The sequence below is a fragment of the Eriocheir sinensis genome, unplaced genomic scaffold, assembly GCF_024679095.1.
Source record: "Eriocheir sinensis breed Jianghai 21 unplaced genomic scaffold, ASM2467909v1 Scaffold826, whole genome shotgun sequence".
NCBI lineage: Eukaryota > Metazoa > Arthropoda > Malacostraca > Decapoda > Varunidae > Eriocheir > Eriocheir sinensis.
The window spans coordinates 103,270-109,495 of record NW_026112193.1 but is presented as its reverse complement, the minus strand read 5'-3'; the positions used below and the strand labels follow the sequence as shown (position 1 = coordinate 109,495).

The 6,226-nt window shown below is 43.3% G+C and overlaps 1 long non-coding RNA gene across 1 annotated transcript; it reads right to left on the bottom strand.

Moving 5' to 3' along the window:
• Positions 1–1,706: 1,706 nt before the first annotated feature.
• On the bottom strand, positions 1,707–5,317 carry LOC126994591 (uncharacterized). The gene is made up of 3 exons (XR_007749329.1): positions 5,256–5,317; positions 4,812–4,937; positions 1,707–1,956 (listed from the first exon to the last, which is right to left on the bottom strand). It is a non-coding gene; the product is annotated as an uncharacterized LOC126994591 (long non-coding RNA).
• Positions 5,318–6,226: the final 909 nt, after the last annotated feature.

The window sequence follows — 6,226 nt, the reverse complement described above, 5'->3', positions numbered from 1 at the left end:
TAGCATTCCACTACATGGACAAAGAAATGATGAAAAAATTAATAACTACTATGATCCGACCTAAACTAGAATACGCGGAAACAGTGTGGTCTCCACATATGAAGAAACACATAGTAAAACTAGAAAGAATACAGAGGATGGCAACAAAAATGGTTCCAGAACTGGAGGGACTGACATATGAAGAAAGACTAAAGGAAATGGACTTGCCAACACTGGAAGAAGAGAAAGAGACCTAATACAAATATATAGGCTATTGAGTAAAATGGAAGAAGTAGATAACGAGAAATTGCTACTAAGAGAGGAACCTTCCAGCAGGAATACTAGAGGACATAGTAAAAAGTTGAGGAAGGGAAGATGCTCAAGAGACATAAAGAAATATAGCTTCCCACAAAGAAATATAGAGGTTTGGAACAGATTAAGTGAAGAAATAGTATCGGCGAAGAGTGTGCAAAGTTTCAAGGAAAAGTTGGATAATTATAGATATGGAGACGGGACCACACGAGCGTAAGCCCAGGCCCTGTAGAACTACAACTAGGTAAATACAACTAGGTAAATACACACACACACACGCACACACACACACACAGGGCAAAACATTGTTCCTTATCACAGTTTACTGCATGCTGGGGTCACACATTTTGGCAGAAGTCCTTGACCTTACCCTCCTTGACCTTGCCTGCTGCTGCTGCTGATCTCAGGGAGAGAGAGATTTACACAGATATTCAAACCACAAACACACACCTTATGGTCCACACTGGGCGGTCTGCCCTTAAACCTGCCCTCAGTGAAATTATATTAATCAAATGGCACCAAGACCTTGCATTTCTACTTTAGTGATACTGAGGTGAAGGAAGTGTTGCTCAAGCTTGTTTTAGAGAGAGAGAGAGAGAGAGAGAGAGAGAGAGAGAGAGAGAGAGAGAGAGAGAGAGAGAGAGAGAGAGAGAGAGAGAGAGAGAGAATAAATAGAACAATGAAGAAAAAATATGCAATTGAAATTGAAATGACCCACGATGACCCAGAGAGATGCAGGGGTCAGGCCACAGAAAAAGAGCAAGTTTGGAGCACTACAATGACCCAGAGAGATGCAAGGGTCAGGCCACAGAAAAAGAGCAAGTTTGGAGCACTACAATGACCCAGAGAGATGCACGGGTCAGGCCACAGAACAAGAGCAAGTTTGGAGCACTACAATGACCCAGAGAGATGCAAGGGTCAGGCCACAGAAAAAGAGCAAGTTTGGAGCACTACAATGACCCAGAGAGATGCAAGGGTCAGGCCACAGAAAAAGAGCAAGTTTGGAGCACTACAATGACCCAGAGAGATGCAAGGGTCAGGCCACAGAAAAAGAGCAAGTTTGGAGCACTACAATGACCCAGAGAGATGCAAGGGTCAGGCCACAGAAAAAGAGCAAGTTTGGAGCACTACAATGACCCAGAGAGATGCAAGGGTCAGGCCACAGAAAAGAGCAAGTTTGGAGCACTACAATGACCCAGAGAAATGCAAGGGTCAGGCCACAGAAAAAGAGCAAGTTTGGAGCACTACAATGACCCAGAGAGATGCAGGGGTCAGGCCACAGAAAAGTAGAAGGTTTGGCGCACGACAATGACCCAGCTTGATGCAGGGTCAGGCCACAGAAAAGAGCAAGTTTGGAGCACTACAATGACCCAGAGAAATGCAGGGGTCAGGCCACAGAAAAAGAGCAAGTTTGGAGCACTACAATGACCCAGAGAGATGCAAGGGTCAGGCCACAGAAAAAGAGCAAGTTTGGAGCACTACAATGACCCAGAGAGATGCAAGGGTCAGGCCACTCACCAGCACAGTGGACATCCTCTGGTCCGCCCAGGAGGGTGTGCCGGAGGGCCAGGAGCACCTCATCCCCTGGTCTATGGTGCTGGTGATGAGGGGACCAGCTCACTCCACGCCCAGGCCAGGGAGACGCTGCTCAGCTTCTTCACACAGCTGGGGACACAGGGCACAGAGTTATAATGATAATACTTTCCTCTAGGTTCATGGTACACCAGAAGGGTCACACTGCCATCTTTCTTTATTTCTGTTTAGGTATTTCAACTGTTTATTTTCCAGAGAGAAGGAAAACAAAACTTATCCAGGTTAGGTAACATTAGTTTTGTGAACCTTCCCACCATGGCGGTGTTATGCGTTACAGGAGGCAGGAAAGCTGTGTTACTGATGCCAAGATTCTGAGTTTAAAGAGAAAGAGAGAGAAAAAGTATCCAGGTTGGGTGAAGTTAGTTTTGTGAACCTTCCCACCATGGCGGTGTTATGCGTTACAGGAGGCAGGAAAGCTGTGTTACTGATGCCAAGATTCTGAGTTTAAAGAGAAAGAGAGAGAAAAAGTATCCAGGTTGGGTGAAGTTAGTTTTGTGAACCTTCCCACCATGGCGGTGTTATGAGTTACAGGAGGCAGGAAAGCTGTGTTACTGATGCCAAAATTCTGAGTTTAAAGAGACAGAGAGAGAAAATGTATCCAGGTAAGGTTACGTTAGTTTTGTGAACCTTCCCATGATGGCAGTTACATGAGGCAGGGAGGCTTGCAAGGCTGTTTTACTGACGCACAACTTCTCAGAGATTCAGGAGAGAGAGAGAACGAAACTATCCAGGTTAGGTTAGGTTAGTTTTGTTGTGGCTTTCTGAGGTGGCTGAACAATGCTACACATTTATATACCTGGACTGACTTTTCTTTGTCCTTTTTTTCTTTATGATTATTTTGGGGCAATCACTGTTTCAAGGGAGAAAACAAAACTATCAAGGTTACTTTAGGTTAGTTAATAACAGTAGTAGTAGTAGGAGTAGTAGCAACAGTTACCAAAGACTAGAACCTTATATTCTTTCCTTCAATAATGATAATAATAATGATAACAATAATAATGATATTAATAATAATAATAATAATAATAATAATAATAATAATAATGATAATGATGATGATAATAATAATAATAATGATAATAATAAATGGCATGGCACTTATGACATAACTAAGATTTAACTCATTAGCAATTATTTATTTATCAATTATTACTGTCATTTATTTACCATTACTTTATTAAGTTAGTTTTGTGTGCCTTCTCACATCATGGTGATATTTTGAGGCAGCAGAACTAAACTATACATTTACCACATTTGCTTTTCTTTCTTCTTTATTACTTTATATTTAGTGTAAGTAAGAACAAAAGGTGCCAACAGAGAGACAGGGGAGCCACCAGGAACAAAATAGCATTGCCTGCATCAGGAGACACAGTGCTATCAATGTAACCAGTCTGTCTGCCTTGCCTTCCTGCCTAAACACACCGCCGGGCCGCATATTCCTGAAGTCTCTGCAGGTATGTGGTTCCTGAGTGAAGACACTCGGCTGTAACTTGGAAACTAACCACGGGCCATTCTGGAAAATACTTTCATTGTGATTCCCGCTCAACATTACCTGTAATACTTCCTACCTAACCTTACATAGCCTAACCGCCAAGTGGCCACAGACTACCCATATGCTTTTCAGAAGGCCACCCATCAATCCAGACTCAAGAAGAAACCGCCCAGTGAATCAAGAGTGAGTTCCGGGGGGCAGCATGAGCCAAGCATAACTGGCGCCACTATAAAAATTGCCTGCGCCATGACAGGCTTGAGCCAACCACCATCCAGGCCCATGAAGAAAGCCTACCGGCGCTACAGGCGGAGATGTAAAAAAATAATAATAATAATAAATAAAAAATAATCCATCCTGCTCTGTTCCAGAGTAGGCAGAACACACCCGTACAGACTTCAGGAATATGCATTCCTGCCACCATCAACTCATATTTACAGGCACTCCAGGCCTCCCGGGGCACAAAACCTCAGGTGGGATTATTCACGAGAGGGTCGCCTACTAATTTTGAGATGCTGACTGCTTATTTCTGGACAAAATATGATGCTGTTTATTATGGAGATAGTATTCATTTCCAGATATCACTATTCGATTGACTTTTCAATCCCTGTTGTACACCCGTCACCTTCCACTGCCTCAACATAGCTGACAGAGAGGTTCAACTTGCTTACTGATTATACTCAGCGCTCACCAAGATCACAAGTGGACAAACCAGAACAAAACCAGGCAAATTAATGTTTTTTGCCGCTGTGTGTGTGTTCCCCCAGTGAGCGTTGGACGCCAGCGACTTATTATCCAAAATCTCTAGAATCACACCCAAGCTTATTGAGGTAAAGTGGACAAACCAGAACAAAACCAGGCATATTAATGTTTTCTGCTGTGTATTGCCCCATGCATGGTGGACACCAGAGCCACTCATTTCTGCAGGAGGCATTTTTCACAACACCGGCCCGCGTAGTGGGCCACCCCCACCCTGCACTGTGTATTCCCGCCACCCCTCACTGCCTGCCCAGTATATTTAAACTAACCAAGCCTTACTTTACGTAACCTAGCAAACAGGGGGACTTTGCTCCCTCTCAACCCCCTTCTATTTCTAGGAAGTCCCTTGTTAATGCACTGCATTCAGGCACTAAAAATAATCCATGCTGTAAGCATTAACTTGGCCAGAGGTGGCTGTGCACGCTTTCCTAAATATTTTGCAGAGTCAGTCTTATTAATTGAATGCTGTTTCAATCATCTGTTTATATATTAAACCTTTTTTTCACTTCCTTCCTTCTCTCTTCATGTAACTTAGTATTGAGCTGTTCATCCTTCCATAGGTGTACCTCAGGACCCCTGGGTAAGGAACACACTGTGGTAACCCAATGTGACAGAGATGACCACCAAGGCAATGAGTAGCTATGCTCTAGACCCCAAACTTCACCTGTCACAAGCTTACCTCTTGAGTCTTTAATTTGACAGAGATGAGCACTGAGGCAAGGTGTCCCGGAGCGATGGGTGCCTGTACCCCGCACCCCCATAGGCCCCCCAGGGTAACGGAGCTACGCCCTGGAGCAACGAGGACCTGGGGAAGGCACACTGTGGTAACTCCGATGTCACGCCCGCCCTGTTACAACGCAGGATGTGACAAAGATGAGCTCTGAGGCGACGCGCACCTATAGTAGTAGTAGCAGCTATAGCATAACTTGACCTTACACTCAAATTTAAGGTCTGCAGGAAGAGGGAAGAGAGAGGAGGAGGAGGAGGAGGAGGAAGGAAGAGTAACGTAGAAAATCTTACCTTACCCTCACCATGCACCCATATTTATAAGTCTACCACTCCACTAGACCGCCCTACTATAAGCTTACCGATGCCCCAAGGTCTCTCCCATAGGCCTACTTACTTTTATAGGCGGGCGAGGTCAGGAACGTGAAATAAACGTAAATCTTTATGAACGCCGCCCACACGTGCAGTCGTGCACCTCCCTGCGGCAAAACGTAAACAAACCGAGTCGACGCGTTCTAGCGGCTCCTTTTTTTCTTTTCCCTTGTCTCTTCCTCTTTTCTTTCTTTCTCTTTGCCTTTTCTCTTCCTCTTTTGTCTCCTTATCTTCCTTTCTCTTTCTTTTTTTCATCCTTTTTCTTCTTTTCCTCCGTTCGTATCTCTCTCCTCGTTCTAACGGTTTCCTTTTTCCTTTTTCTTTTGTCTCTTCCTCTTTTCTTTCTTTCTCTTTGCATTTTCTCTTCCTCTTTTGTCTCCTTATCTTCCTTGCTCTTTCTTTTTTCATCCCTTTTCTTCTTTTCCTCCGTTCGTATCTCTCTCTTCGTTCTAGCGGTTCTATTTTTTTCTCTTCTTTCTTCCTTTCTCTCTTTCTCTTTTCTCTTTCTCCTCCTTTCTTTCTGCCTTTCTTCTTCCTTCCTTTCTCTTCTTTTCCTCCGTTCCTATCCCGCTCTTCGTTCTAGCGGTTCATTTTTATATGTATTTTTTTCTCTTAATTATCTTTTATTCTGACTTTTAAGGTTGAATTAAGGAATATCAAGTTAGTTTAAATATAAAGATAATATAATCAGCCCTTAATTATGGCATCGTTTTTCTCTTTTCTCTCTGTCTTTTCCGTTTCTCTTTCCTCTCCTTCTCTCTCTATATTTCGCTTCCTTCCTTTCTTATCCTTTCTCTCCTCTTTAATTCTTCCCTTCGTATCTTTTCTCTTCTTCCTTTCCCTCTTTTTCTCTTCTTTTATCTCCTCCATTCTGTTTCCTTTTCTCCCTTTCTTTCTCTCCCTTTCTCTTTTCAGAAAAATATTTTTAGAAGAAGTTTAAGAAGTAGTGTAATTCTGTAGATCTCAAAATGTTCCTCCATCATTTGGCTCTTTAGG